Source organism: Heptranchias perlo, chromosome 27 (assembly GCF_035084215.1).
Source record: "Heptranchias perlo isolate sHepPer1 chromosome 27, sHepPer1.hap1, whole genome shotgun sequence".
Taxonomy (NCBI): domain Eukaryota; kingdom Metazoa; phylum Chordata; class Chondrichthyes; order Hexanchiformes; family Hexanchidae; genus Heptranchias; species Heptranchias perlo.
The window spans coordinates 39,485,363-39,499,339 of NC_090351.1; the positions used below are offsets into that span (position 1 = coordinate 39,485,363).

General features: G+C 52.0%; 1 protein-coding gene across 1 annotated transcript in view; it reads right to left on the reverse strand.

The window, feature by feature from the left end:
- Positions 1-10,353, reverse strand: part of LOC137344613 (monocarboxylate transporter 1-like) — a 45,575-nt gene extending 35,222 nt beyond the window's left edge. The window contains exon 1 of the mRNA XM_068007713.1: positions 9,948-10,353. The gene's annotated coding sequence lies outside the window, so the exon portion shown is untranslated. The remainder of the gene's footprint in view (positions 1-9,947) is intronic.
- Between the last annotated feature and the right edge of the window lie 3,624 nt (positions 10,354-13,977).

Here is a 13,977-nt window from a genome sequence, read left to right on the forward strand (position 1 = left end):
AATGTTTCCTCGTGTCTCCGCTGGTTCTTTTGCCGATCACCATAAATCCGTGTCCTCTGGTTACCGACCCTTCTGCCATTGGGAACAGTTTCTCCTTATTTACAGTCATCGGTGGAGGGCACAGTCCTGGTACACGGCCGGGCGAGAACCGCTCACGCCAATGGAACTGGCATGTCTGAGTGTTACAACAGCAACTTGCATTGATATAGCGCCTACACAGGGCGCACTGTAGCTCCCGCCCACCCCACCATTTCCTACAATGAGAGGGGGGAGGGAGGAGCAACAACCACCAAACCTGGGGGCAAAGTCAGCCTTCACCCGCGGGACCCTCTGAGTTATGGGATGTTGATGCAAGAACCGCTCCTGAAATATTCTGTCTCTTCCCCTCCTCCCTCCCTGTACATTCATTGAACAACCTCATGATTAAAGTAATCAATTCTAGCATTGATCTCACACGAGTGAGGCCAGTCAGGGGTTTATAGCTCTCTCTCTCTCTGTCTCTCTCTGTCTCTCTCTCTCCTTTGTCTCTCATTGTCTCTCCTCCCCCTCTCTCTCTTTTTCTATCTCTCTCTTTCCCCACTCTCCACCTTCCTCTGTCTCTCACTGTCTCTCCTCCCCCTCTCCCTTTCTCTCTCTCTCTTTCTCTCTCTCCTCTCTCCTCTGTCTCTCACTCTCTCTTTTTCTCTCTCTCTCTTTCCCCACTCTCCACCCTCCTCTGTCTCTCACTGTCTCTCCTCCCCCTCTCTCTTTCTCTCTCTCCTCTCTCCTCTGTCTCTCACTGTCTCTCCTCCCCCTCTCTCTCTTTTTCTATCTCTCTCTTTCCCCACTCTCCACCCTCCTCTGTCTCTCACTGTCTCTCCTCCCTCTCTCTCTTTCCCTCTCTCTCTCTTTCTCTCTCTCCTCTCTCCTTTCTCTCTCACTGTCTCTCCTTCCCCTTCACTTTCTCTCTCTCTTTCTCTTTCCCCTCGCTCCTCCCTCCTCTGTCTCTCACCGTTTCTCCTCCCCCTCTTTCTCTCTCCTCCCCTTCTCTTTCTCTCTTTCTCCTCTCCCACTGCGTTTGTGGTTATGTCTGTGCGTGTCTGTCTCTGGGTGCGTGTCTATCTGTGTGTGTGTGTCCGAATGTGTGTCACACAGGATTTAAGGAGGGTCTCAAAGGAGGAGAGAGAGGTAGAGAAGTTTAGAAGTTTAGGTGGAGATGTTAGCTCTGGAATTCCCTCCCTAAACCTCTCCGCCTCTCCCTCTCCTCCTTTAAGACGATCCTTAAAATCTACCTCTGATCGAGCTTTTGGTCACCTGTCCTAATATCTCCTTGTGTGGCTCGGTGTCAAATTTTGTTTGAGAATCGCTCCTGTGAAGCGCCTTGGGGACGTTTTACTACGTTAAAGGCGCTATATAAATGCAAGTTGTTGTTCTAGGGCAGATGCTATTTGTGACTTTGATTAGGGTTGCTTCAGTGCTGTGGCAGGGGCAGAAACCTGATTGGAGAGGTTGAAAGAGAGAGGTGTGAGAAGGATGGGCACAGATCTGGGAGGAGACAACACGTTGAAGGACTTGCTTAAAGCTCTCCACTTCACCACCTCCCACACCCCCTCGTCCTGCAGCACCTGCACACACAGCCAGCAGGAGCCGCTGGATGGGGAAGAGACAGGAGGTAATTGCGAGGTGTATACAGCTTTTATCTCCCTGCGATCTGGGTGATTACATAGAAACATAGAAAATAGGAGCAAGAGTAGGCCATTCGGCCCTTCGGGCCTGCTCTGCCGTCCAAAATTATCATGGCTGATCGTCTAACTCAGTACCCTGTTCCCGCTTTTTCCCCATATCCCTTGATCCCTTTAGCATTAAGAAATGTATCTATCTCCTTCTTGAATACATCCAATGACTTGGCCTCCACTGCCTTCTGTGGTAGAGAATTCCACAGGTTCACCACCCTCTGAGTGAAGAAATTTCTCCTCATCTCGGTTCTAAATGACATACCCCGTATCCTGAGACTGTGACCCCTGGTTCTGGACTCTCCAGCCATCGGGAACATCCTCCCTGCATCTAGTCTGAATAGTCCTGTTAGAATTTTACGTGTTTCGATGAGATCACCTCTCATTCTTCTAAACTCTAGTGAATATAGGCCTAGTCGACCCAATCTCTCCTCATACGTCAGTCCTGCCATCCCAGGAATCAGTCTGGTAAACCTTCGTTGCACTCCCTCCATGGCAAGGACATCCTTCCTCAGATAAGGAGACCAAAACTGCACACAATACTCCAGATGTGGTCTCACTAAGGCCCTGTATAACTGCAGTAAGACATCCCTGCTCCTGTACTCAAATCCTCTTGCAATGAAGGCCAACATACCATTCGCCTTCCTAACTGCTTGCTGCACCTGAATGCTCGCTTTCAGCGACTGGTGTACAAGGACACCCAGGTCTTGTTGCACGTCTCCTTTTCCCAATCTATCACCATTCAGGTAATAATCTGCCTTTCTGTTTATTACAACCAGCTGGAGTGTGTGCAGATAAAAGATAAAAGGAAGGAAAGAAAAGAGAGAAAGAAAGAGAGAAAGAAAAAAAGAGAAACACCCACTCAAAGCCTCGGGCCCTGCTTCCCAGAATTATCTGTCCAATTCCAACTTGTTAGAAAGAAAGACTTGCATTTATACAGAACTATTCACGGCCTCAGGATGTCCCAAAGCGCTTTACAGCCAGTGAAGTACTCTTGAAGTGTAGTCACTGTTGTAACCATAGAATCATACAATCATAGGATGGTTCCAGCAAAAAAGGAGGCCATTCAGCCCGTCGAGCCCATGTCGGCTCTCTGCAAGAGTAATTCAGCTGGTCCCACTCCCCCCGCCCTTCCCCGTAGCCCTGCAAATTCTTTCCTTTCAATTCCTTTTTGAAAGCCACGATTGAATCTGCCTCTGGCAGTGCGTTCCAGATTACAACCACTTGCTGCGTAATGTAGGAAACTCGGCAGCCAATTTGCGCACAGCAAGATCCCACAAACAGCAATGTGATAATGACCAGATCATCTGCTTTAAGTGACATTTGTAAACAATTTTACAACACCAAGTTATAGTCCAGCAATTTTATTTTAAATTCACAAGCTTTTTAAATTCACAATTTAAAATAAAATTGCTGGACTATAACTTGGTGTTGTAAAATTGTTTACAATTGTCAACCCCAGTCCATCACCGGCATCTCCACATTAAGTGACATTGGTTGAGGGATAAATATTGGCCCAGGACACTGGGGAGAACTCCCCTGTTCTTCTTTGAAATAGTGGCTGTGGGAACTTTTACGTCCACCTAAGAGGGCAGATGGGGCCTCGGTTTAACATCTCATCCGAAAGACGGCTCCTCGGACAGTGCAGCACTCCCTCAGTACTGACACTGGGAGGGTCAGCCTAGATGTAGAACTGACTGGCCACCTTGCAGGATAATATCTCAAGGTCACACACAACAATTTCAGCCAACTCGATGTTTTCCAGAAGCTTCCAATTAGGAAACATTTTTTTAAAGCAGAAAAAACATACAGACTGATAACAGAGCAATTACCCCTGCAATTTATAAACCAGTTTCACAATATCTACTTGATCTGATAGGCTGTCTTCAGTTAGTTAAGAGCTCGGAGTCTGTTCCTAGGCAGGAAAGGTTTTTGCTCCAAGGTTATTTGAGAGTCAGCGTGTTAGAATTCGGCCAGTGATTGTGCCAGATCCACTGACCCTGTCACCAGAGTTACCTCCTCTGTCATTACTGCATGCCACATGTCACGAGCTTCGAAATAAATCGCAGCCCAATCATCCCTCCTGACTTCATGCTCCCTGGCATGATCAGAGCCGTACATTCTGTGAAAGATTTGCCTTCCATGCTGCACTCCGTGTTATACACCCTGATACAGCCCCTGTTATATACCCTGAAACAGCCCCTGTTATACACCCTGATACAGCCCCTGTTATATACCCGGGTACAGCCCCTGTTATATACCCGGGTACAGCCCCTGTTATATACCCTGATACAGCCCCTGTTATATACCCTGATACAGCCCCTGTTATATACCCTGAAACAGCCCCTGTTATACACCCTGATACAGCCCCTGTTATATACCCGGGTACAGCCCCTGTTATATACCCGGGTACAGCCCCTGTTATATACCTGGGTACAGCCCCTGTTATATACCCTGAAACAGCCCCTGTTATATACCCGGGTACAGCCCCTGTTATATACCCGGGTACAGCCCCTGTTATATACCTGGGTACAGCCCCTGTTATATACCCTGAAACAGCCCCTGTTATATACCCGGGTACAGCCCCTGTTATATACCCGGGTACAGCCCCTGTTATATACCCGGGTACAGCCCCTGTTATATACCCGGGTACAGCCCCTGTTATATACCCGGGTACAGCCCCTGTTATATACCCGGGTACAGCCCCTGTTATATACCTGGGTACAGCCCCTGTTATATACCTGGGTACAGCCCCTGTTATATACCCGGGTACAGCCCCTGTTATATACCCGGGTACAGCCCCTGTTATATACCCTGAAACAGCCCCTGTTATATACCCGGGTACAGCCCCTGTTATATACCCGGGTACAGCCCCTGTTATATACCTGGGTACAGCCCCTGTTATATACCCGGGTACAGCCCCTGTTATATACCCGGGTACAGCCCCTGTTATATACCTGGGTACAGCCCCTGTTATATACCCGGGTACAGCCCCTGTTATATACCCGGGTACAGCCCCTGTTATATACCCGGGTACAGCCCCTGTTATATACCTGGGTACAGCCCCTGTTATATACCTGGGTACAGCCCCTGTTATATACCCGGGTACAGCCCCTGTTATATACCCGGGTACAGCCCCTGTTATATACCCGGGTACAGCCCCTGTTATATACCCAGGTACAGCCCCTGTTTTATACCCGGGTACAGCCCCCTGTTTTATACCCGGGTACAGCCCCTGTTTTATACCCGGGTACAGCCCCTGTTATATACCCGGGTACAGCCCCTGTTTTATACCCGGGTACAGCCCCTGTTTTATACCCGGGTACAGCCCCTGTTATATACCCAGTTACAGCCCCTGTTTTATACCTGGGTACAGCCCCTGTTATATACCCGGGTACAGCCCCTGTTTTATACCCGGGTACAGCCCCTGTTATATACCCGGGTACAGCCCCTGTTATATACCCGGGTACAGCCCCTGTTATATACCTGGGTACAGCCCCAGATATACCCGGGTACAGCCCCTGTTATATACCCGGGTACAGCCCCTGTTATATACCCGGGTACAGCCCCTGTTATATACCCGGGTACAGCCCCTGTTATATACCCGGGTACAGCCCATGTTTTATACCCTGACACAGCCCCTGTTATACACCCTGATACAGCCCCCTGTTATACACCCTGATACAGCCCCCTGTTATATACCCGGGTACAGCCCCTGTTATACACCCTGATACAGCCCCTGTTATATACCCGGGTACAGCCCCTGTTATATACCCGGGTACAGCCCCTGTTATATACCCGGGTACAGCCCCTGTTATACACCCTGATACAGCCCCCTGTTATACACCCTGATACAGCCCCTGTTATATACCCGGGTACAGCCCCTGTTATATACCCGGGTACAGCCCCTGTTATACACCCTGATACAGCCCCCTGTTATATACCCTGATACAGCCCCTGTTATATACCCTGACACAGCCCCCTGTTATATACCCTGATACAGCCCCTGTTTTATACCCTGACACAGCCCCCTGTTATATACCCTGATACAGCCCCTGTTATATACCCGGGTACAGCCCCTGTTATATACCCTGACACAGCCCCCTGTTATATACCCGGGTACAGCCCCTGTTATATACCCGGGTACAGCCCCCTGTTATATACCCGGGTACAGCCCCCTGTTATATACCTGGGTACAGCCCCCTGTTATATACCCGGGTACAGCCCCCTGTTATATACCCGGGTACAGCCCCTGTTATATACCCGGGTACAGCCCCTGTTTTATACCCGGGTACAGCTCCTGTTATATACCCGGGTACAGCCCCTGTTATATACCCTGATACAGCCCCTGTTATATACCCGGGTACAGCCCCTGTTATATACCCTGACACAGCCCCCTGTTATATACCCGGGTACAGCCCCTGTTATATACCCGGGTACAGCCCCCTGTTATATACCCGGGTACAGCCCCCTGTTATATACCTGGGTACAGCCCCCTGTTATATACCCGGGTACAGCCCCCTGTTATATACCCGGGTACAGCCCCTGTTATATACCCGGGTACAGCCCCTGTTTTATACCCGGGTACAGCTCCTGTTATATACCCGGGTACAGCCCCTGTTATATACCCTGACACAGCCCCTGTTATATACCCGGGTACAGCCCCTGTTATATACCCTGACACAGCCCCTGTTATATACCCAGGTACAGCCCCTGTTATATCCCCCGTACAGCCAGAATATAATGGGCCGAATGGCCTCTTTCATTACTGCAATCTTCTATTGGTTCAATATTACGCTCATGCAGGTTGTATAAGACTCAGTTCTCCACGGGTTCATTGGTAAACGTGAACACAAGCAAATCAAATTACAACTCGGTGCTGTTGGGGGTGTTGCTGAGAAGTAAGTTTGAAACTCTTTTGTGTTATCTGAAAACCCTCAGTGCTGGAAAGGGTTAAACTTAGTCTGACTGTCAGCCATGGCCTCTGACCCTCACAGGAAGGGCTGCGGAGGCTGGAACGGGTGCAGTGTTAGCGTTGCCATTGTGCTTTGCGAGCTGGCATCTCTCCAGACGATTCGACGTGAGTTTGCTGCTTCCTTCAGGGAGCGAGGAGAAGGGACCGTGTAATTGGACACAGCTGGGAAGCGAGGGGGTCCTGTTTACACAGCGTGCTATCTGAGGTCACGGCTACACCCCACCAATCGAACCTGGACCAGTCGATCACACTCGGAACGGTCACTCTGTATTTTGAACGCAAAGCGTCTTCCTGTTGAGGGGTGTCTCAGGCTGCCTGTTTAATCAGCGTTCTGCCTCAAGAGCCCAAGGGGAGCTGGCCAGCTGCGGCTTTTTATCTCCCTGACCATACGTGCAGGAGCTGCTTCTGTACTTAACACCATGACCACCAGCCCCTAGCTGTCGGTCAACATATCTGGTAACCAGACCCAGCCAGTCACTCCAACCCGTTCACATGGCAACACAGAACGCACGGAAAGCAACCCTAAACCCAGGCTCCGTCTACCCGTTCAGGTGGACTTCAAAAAATCCCATGGCCACTCTTCGAAGAAGAGCAGGGGATTTCTCTCCGAGGTCCTGGGCCAATATTCATCCCTGATCCAACATCACATAGAACAGATTATCTGGTCATTTATCTCATTGCTGTTTGTGGGATCTTGCTGTTCGCAAATTGGCTGCTGCGTTTCCTACATTACAACAGTGACTACACTTCATTGGCTGTAAAGAGCTTCGGGACTTCCTGAGGTTGTGAAAGGCGCTATATAAATGCAAGTTCTTTCTTTCATTTTTTTCATCGACAAGCAACAGGAAATCTCAAAACTAAACCACCAACGGGGGGCAGTTCCCCAATATCTCAATGGATCTCCAACGCCCACCCCCCACCCCGAGAGGGGGAACTCAGCCATAAAGAGTAGGTGGGATGGGAGTGGGAGGGAGGGGAGGGTGATGAGGGGGTGGGGAGGGAGTGGGGGTGGTGGGGGTTGTTAGGAGGTGGGGAGGGGGTTTGGGGGTAGGTGTGAGGGGTGGGGGTGGGGTAGAGGTGGGAGGAGGTGGTGGTGGGGGTGATGGTGGGGTGGAGGAGGTGTGGGGTTTGGGGAGGGGGTGGAGGGGCTAGGGGTGGTGGGCGGATGGGGTGCTGGCGGTAGGAGGGTGGTGGGGGGTAGGGAGTGGGGAGGGGGTGGTGGGGGTGAAGGTGGAGGGTGGGGAGGGGCGGTGGAGGGGGATGGTAGGATGGGTTGGGTGGGGAGTGAGGCGGGTGAGGGTGAAGGGTGGGGGTTTGGGGAGGGGGTGAGGGTGGGGGTTGGGGGTCTGTGGGTAAGGGGTGGGGTTCGGGCGGGAGGGGATGAGGGTGGGTTTGGGGTCTGGGGGTGAGGGGTGGGGTTTGGGGGGGAGGGGGTGAGGGTGGGGGTTGGGGGTCTGGGGGTGAGGGGTGGGGTTCGGGCGGGAGGGGGGTGAGGGTGGGGTTTGGGGTTCTGGGGGTGAGGGGTGGGATTTGGGGGGGAGGGCATGAGGGTGGGGGTTGGGGGTCTGGGGAGGAGGGGTGGGGTTTGGGGGGGAGGGGTGAGGGTGGGGGTTGGGGTCTGGGGAGGAGGGGTGGGGTTTGGGGGGGTTGGGGGTCTGGGGGGAGGGGTGGGGTTTGGGGGAGGGTGGGGGTTGGGGGTCTGGGGAGGAGGGGTGGGGTTTGGGGGGGAGGGGGTGAGGGTGGGGGTTGGGGGTCTGGGGTGTTTCCTAGCTTCGGTCTTGGACTGTGCAAGGTCGTGCTCTCAGTTCACCTCAGGCCGGGCCAGCGAGTCCACGTCCGGGCTTCATATCCCACTCGCTGCAGCGAGGACAGAATTAGTCTCCGCTGTGATACACCCTCCACAGTCAAATAGCCCGATGGTCACCAGTGAGGAACCAGGGGCAGTCAGCACATTTGGAAATGTAGCCCAGTGACAGCCATTCCTTCAGGGTAGAAATGTGAGGGTGGGGAACAGTATACTTAGATTTATTTTCTGGTACATTCACAGTGTCACGCCCTCTGCGAATTCACTCGCTCCCTCCTCTGTCCCTCGCTCCCTCTCCCCCCCCCACAATGCCAGCCTGAATTTATATAGTGCTTTAGTGCAGCAAAACGTCCCAGGTGCTTCACAGGAGCGATTATCAGACAAAATTTGACACCGAGCCAGATAAGGAGATATTAGGACAGGTGACCAAAAGCTTGGTCAAAGAGGTAGGTTTTAAGCAGTGTCTTAAAGGAGGAGAGAGAGGTGGAGAGGTTTAGGGAGGGAATTCTAGAGCTTAGGGCCCAGACAGCTGAAGGCACGGCCGCCAATGGTGGAGCGAAGGAAATCAGGTCACTTTTTCCTCTGAAGGTCATGGGGTCAAACCCCACTCCAGAGACTTGAGCACAAAATCTAGACCGACACTCCAGCGCAGTAGTGAGGAAGTGCTGCATTGTCGGAGGTGCAGTTAAACCAAGACCCCCGTCTGCCCTCTCAAGTGGGTGTAGAAGATCCCATGGCACTATTCGAAGAGGAGCAGGGGAGGTCTCCCCGGTGTCCTGGGCCAATATTCATCCCTCAACCAACATCAGATTATCTGGTTATTTATCGCATTGCTGTTTGTGGGATCTTGCTGTGCGCAAATCGGCTGCTGCGTTTCCTGCATTACAACAGTGACTACACTTCAAAATTAATTCATTGGCCGTAAAACACTTTGGGATGTCCTGAGGATGTGAAAGGTGCTATATAAATGCAAGTTCGTCCCTTCCACTTGTCTTCCACACTTGTGAGTCAGGGGCTCACTTTCCATGACGTTTGTCCGACCACGGACCCTGCAAACTCACCACATCACCTCGCTCTGTGAGTTCCCTCTGCCTCTCGGGTAGTGCGGGATGGGGCAGAGGCGGGTCCTCCTGGAACGCGCTGGTGCCGTTTCGATGCGTCCGACTTAGGATCCGGGACCGTGACAGTCAGACTACCCGAAAGCCACTCTCCCCCACCCCCCCAAGCCTTCCCGCACAGCCCAGCCAGAGGCCGAGACTGGACCCAGACGCCGCAGGTACCTCGAATGAACCGATCCACCCAAGCTCCGCGTGACGAAGCCCGGAGAGACTTTCTTTGGCAGGACCGAGGCCACGACCTGCCTCGCAAGGAAGGCCCAGCCTGCCAGATCGACAAAGCATCCCGGCAGACATTTTACCTTCTCTAACACCCCAACAACCTATAAACCGTCTCCTACCTGGTGAGTGTGGAGGGAGAGGGGGAGTCAACATCCAAAGATGTCCATTAAATATCCAAGATTGTTTTCGGTTGCGAGAGTTAACAGGATGGAAGTGTGTCGGAGCCTGTTGATGCTCTACAGACTGAGTCAAGGGTGCAGTAATCTCTAAACTCCTTGCTAAACCCCTCCTAGCACTGGGTTGAGAACTGGTTAAAAAAAAACACTCACTTCCAACCTCAAAACTGTCTGACGCAACTTTCCATAAGAGAAACCGTTGTTCGTTTGAGTTAAGGCAGATTCAGCCGCCAATCAGGCGACAGGCTCTCCACAAATCCCACTCCTCGGGGGGAACAATCCCCCAAGTGTTTTCTGCAGACCCACAGTTCCACAGACTCGCTCCAAACACGGAAAAGGAAAACCAAATGTCTTTAAGGTTCTGCAGCCAGAAAAAAGAATTCGCAGGCAGCATTAACCGCACTGGGAGTCACCGATCACTCCTCGTGAAGCAAATTTATTCATTACACTGTTTCCTCACCCACCGACTCTTTCTACAGGGATCCCCCATTTTAACACAGGAGCCTAGAAATTCAGTCCTGTTTCTGACCCCAAAACGGGCGCTGAAAGGGTCCAATGTGGCAATGGGAGGCGCCTGCTCAGGACCCCACCTGTCGTCTAGGGCGCCCACCTGACTCTGTCGCTAAGAACATAAGAACATAAGAAATAGGAGCAGGAGTAGGCCAATCGGCCCCTCGAGCCTGCTCCGCCATTCAATAAGATCATGGCTGATCTGATCCTAACCTCAAATCTAAATTCATGTCCAATTTCCTGCCCGCTCCCCGTGACCCCTGATTCTCTTTACTTCTAGGAAACTGTCTATTTCTGTTTTAAATTTATTTAATGATGTAGCTTCCACAGCTTCCTGGGGCAGCAAATTCCACAGACCTACTACCCTCTGAGTGAAGAAGTTTCTCCTCATCTCAGTTTTGAAAGAGCAGCCCCTTATTCTAAGATTATGCCCCCTAGTTCTAGTTTCACCCATCCTTGGGAACATCCTTACCGCATCCACCCGATCAAGCCCCTTCACAATCTTATATGTTAGGCCCGTTGTCTGTGCAAATCGTGGGGTGGGGGAGGTGCTAAGGCCTGTTTAGGGCCCCTTTTGCCAAATTGGACTGGGGGCAGGCTCGGCACGTGCCTTGCGTGCTGTGGTCAGTTTACCTCAGGCGCACAGCGGCCAGACCAGCAGTCCTTAAAGGCATGAGTGCTCCTCTTGGATCCCCATTACAGCGAGCAGGTTGCTGCTGGACTGAGCCTGTCCTCCCTCCCTCTCTCCCTCCCTCGATCCCTCGCTCCCTCCCACCCTCACTCCCCTCCCTCCCCCCGTACCTCGCTCCCTCCCTCTGTCCCTCGCTCCCTCACCCCCTTCCTCGCTCCCCTCTCCCCCCCTCGCTCTCACCCTCCCTCGCTCCTCTCGCCCTCCCTCCCTCTCTCCCTCCTTCGATCCCTCGCTCCCTCCCACCCTATCTCCCCTCCCTCCCCCCGTACCTCGCTCCCTCCCTCTGTCCCTCGCTCCCTCACCCCCTTCCTCGCTCCCTCTCCCCCCCTCGCTCTCTCCCTCCCTCGCTCTCGCCCTCCCTCCCTCTCTCCTCCTTCGATCCCTCGCTCCCTCCCACCCTATCTCCCCTCCCTCCCCCCGTACCTCGCTCCCTCCCTCTGTCCCTCGCTCCCTCACCCCCTTCCTCGCTCCCTCTCCCCCCCCCTCGCTCTCTCCCTCCCTCGCTCCCTCCCCCCTCCCTCGCTTCATCCCGCCCTCCCACCCTCGCTCCCTACCTCCCAATTGCCGCCCATTCCCAGTCCCACCCCCCCCTCCTCCGGCCGGGACGCCGGCCGATCGTGTCACCCTCCCCCCCACTCCCCGCGAGCTGCCTCTGGAGCCGCGACGGGTGCCCGTAGCTAACTGGTAACGTCCAAAACGAGACCGACGGACCAATATCCCCCGACCCCCCCACCAGCCTCTTTCGGCACGGTGACCAAAGTGGAACACTGTCCTATTCCCAGGTCAGAAATTCCTGGTGTAAACACAACAACAACTTGCATTTATATAGCGCCTTTCACGTAGTAAAACGTCCCAAGGCGCTTCACAGGGGCGATTATCAGACAAAATTTGACACCGAGTCACATAAAGAGATATTAGGACAGGTGACCAAAAGCTTGGTCAAAGAGGTAGGTTTTAAGGAGCGTCTTAAAGGAGGAGAGAGAGGTGGAGAGGCGGACAGGTTTAGGGAGGGAATTCCAGAGCTTGGGGCAGCTGAAGGCACGGCCGCCAATGGTGGAGCGATGAAAATCGAGGATGCGCAAGAGGCCAGAATTGGTGGAGATCTCGGAAGGTTGTAGGGCCAGAGATAGGGGGGGCGAGGCCATGGAGGAATTTGAAGGCAAGGACGAGAATTTTAAAATCGAGGTGCTCCCGGACTGGGAGCCACTGTAGGCCAGCGAGCACAGGGGGTGATGGGAAAACGGGAGTTAGGATATGTACGTGACCCAGGAATCCGGACCTCACGGGGACTCTGGGATGAGATCCGGTTCCTGTGACAACTGCAGGAAACTGGCTCTGAAAATCTCAGAGAAAACGGCATATTTTCTCTGAGGAGCTCGTTGGGTGTCTGTGCGCGAGGATTGGTTGTCTAGGCAACGGAGTAAGAAAAATATATGGTGAACATGGAAAGAGAAGGAGTGAGCATTGGGAAGCAAAGAAACAACAGACATTCTGGGGGAGTTGGGGTGCAGACCCAGAATCCTGCCCCGATCTCGCCAAAGGTCATGGGCTCAGGGGGAGGGACTTTAAACAGTAAGCTTTTTTTTTGGAACTAAGGAAGGAATTTCAGTGTAACAGTGGGGCATAGGATATACCCGGGTTTAGGGGTACAGGAGGGGGGAATGGGGTACAGTAGGTTTTATTTAGGGGGGGTATGGGGATACAGTGGGGGTATGGGGGATACATAGGAACATAGGAACAGGAGTAGACCATTCAGCCCCTCGTGCCCGCTCCACCATTTGATAAGATCATGGCTGATCTGTGATCTAACTCCATATACCTGCCTTTGGCCCATATCCCTTAATACCTTTGGTTGCCAAAAAGCTATCTATCTCAGATTTAAATTTAGCAATTGAGCTAGTATCAATTGCCATTTGCGGAAGAGAGTTCCAAACTTCTACAACCCTTTGTGTGTAGAAATGTTTTCTAATCTCGCTCCTGAAAGGTCTGGCTCTAATTTTTAGACTGTGCCCCCTACTCCTAGAATCCCCAACCAACGGAAATAGTTTCTCTCTATCCACCCTATCCGTTCCCCTTAATATCTTATAAACTTCGATCAGATCACCCCTTAACCTTCGAAACTCTGGAGAATATAACCCCAATTTGTGTAATCTCTCCTCGTAACTTAACCCTTGAAGTCCGGGTATCATTCTAGTAAACCTACGCTGCACTCCCTGCAAGGCCAATATGTCCTTCCGAAGGTGCGGTGCCCAGAACTGCTCACAGTACTCCAGGTGCGGTCTAACCAGGGTTTTGTATAGCTGCAGCATAACTTCTGCCCCCTTGTACTCTAGTCCTCTAGATATAAAGGCCAGCATTCCATTAGCCTTCTTGATTATTTTCTGCACCTGTTCATGACACTTCAATGATCGATGTACCTGAACCCCTAAGTCCCTTTGGACATCCACTGTTTTTAACTTTTTACCATTTAGAAAGTACCCTGTTCTATCCTTTTTTGATCCAAAGTGGATGACCTCACATTTGTCTACATTGAATTCCATTTGCCACAGTTTTGCCCATTCACCTAATCTATCAATATCGCTTTGTAATTTTATGTTTTTATCTACACTGCTTACAATGCCACCAATCTTTGTGTCATCGGCAAACTTAGATATGAGACTTTCTATGCCTTCATCTAAGTCGTTAATAAATATTGTGAATAATTGAGGCCCCAAGACAGATCCCTGCGGGACTCCACTAGTCACATCCTGCCAATGTGAGTACCTTCCCATT